The sequence below is a fragment of the Nanorana parkeri genome, unplaced genomic scaffold (assembly GCF_000935625.1).
Source record: "Nanorana parkeri isolate BGI_ZX_2015 unplaced genomic scaffold, ASM93562v1 scaffold3789, whole genome shotgun sequence".
Taxonomy (NCBI): domain Eukaryota; kingdom Metazoa; phylum Chordata; class Amphibia; order Anura; family Dicroglossidae; genus Nanorana; species Nanorana parkeri.
In genome coordinates, this window is record NW_017310057.1 from 31892 (window position 1) to 33282 (window position 1391).

General features: G+C 56.5%; 1 long non-coding RNA gene across 1 annotated transcript; it reads right to left on the minus strand.

The window, feature by feature from the left end:
• Positions 1-8: 8 nt before the first annotated feature.
• On the minus strand, positions 9-1250 carry LOC108803485. The gene is made up of 3 exons (XR_001942285.1): positions 1240-1250; positions 787-927; positions 9-69 (listed from the first exon to the last, which is right to left on the minus strand). It is a non-coding gene; the product is annotated as an uncharacterized LOC108803485 (long non-coding RNA).
• Between the last annotated feature and the right edge of the window lie 141 nt (positions 1251-1391).

Here is a 1391-nt window from a genome sequence, read left to right on the forward strand (position 1 = left end):
CATTTTCCGGGACAGATCCTCCAGGAGGAAAACCAACTCAGCCGGCCCCAGCTGCACCACCTCCGTCGCCTGTCAGTGTACACACCATAGTGACTAATATACCTGCACCACATGACTGCACCGCACCACATGACTGCACCGCACCACATGACTGCACCGCACCACATGACTGCACCGCACCACATGACTGCACCGCACCACATGACTGCACCGCACCACACCACATGACTGCACCGCACCACCATGACTGCACCTCCTACACCCAAAGAAGGTTCTAGAACAATAAAACATTTATATTTGCTTTCACAGAGCTGTCGTGAAACTACAAACCCCATCATGCCGCTGGGATCATTTAACCCTTCATGTTAGCAGGAGAGAATTGTAACCCTATTACTGCCGTGTATTCTATATGTAGTACATGTATGTTACACACATCCAGCAATAGATTCTTCGTGTCCCTCCCCACCCCCACTTCCTGCTCCATGACGGCCGGCCCCTCACTTCCTGCTCCATGACTGCCGGCCCCTCACTTCCTGCTCCATGACGGCCGGCCCCCCACTTCCTGCTCCATGACGGCCGGCCCCTCACTTCCTGCTCCATGACGGCCGGCCCCTCACTTCCTGCTCCATGACGGCCGGCCCCTCACTTCCTGATCCATGACGGCCGGCCCCTCACTTCAGTAATTGTTACAATGTATCGGCCCCGAGACCCCCCCCCGGTCCAGGATTTGCGGGGGGATCTCCCTGAATGGGGAAGGACAGGCACTTGGGGGCGGAGTCCCGTTACCTTGGTACACATTTCGGAGTCCAGAAGGGAGCGGGTGAGGAGGCCGCTGTGGAGGACGGTGAAGACCTCCAGGTCCAGCTCCCGGAAGAATGGAAGGAAGCTGCTCAGGCTGATGGAAGGTTTCCCCATCTCCTCCGGCTCCTTGTGGAAAAGACATTTATTAGGAATGATGACATCATCACACGGGGACACAAGGCGTACAAATATTGGGGACGCTCAGCACTGTGCGACTTAGGCCGGTGCTGTCCCTCCCCTCGTCTGTGATTGGACAGTACAAGTAGCTGACTGGTTACTCTGCTCTCTCCTCCTGCCAGCATGTACCACATGAACACGGCCTCACAACCCATTGGCTCCTTGTGCTCCCTCTCCCAGTCTGAGCTCTACTGCTGGAGCTGGGAAGAGGTCACCATAGAGGAGAGGACTCTCCCGGGAGTACCACCATTGAGTGCCCACCTTCTCCGGCTCCGCGTCCATCGTCTCCTCCATCTGGGAAGCTTCTGTAGAGGAATTCTTCGTATCGGCCAATCGGCGCTTCTTCCCTGCGAGACACAAAGCCGAGAAGGTGACACCCATCCTCCATCACACCCTCGGACTACAAATCCCAT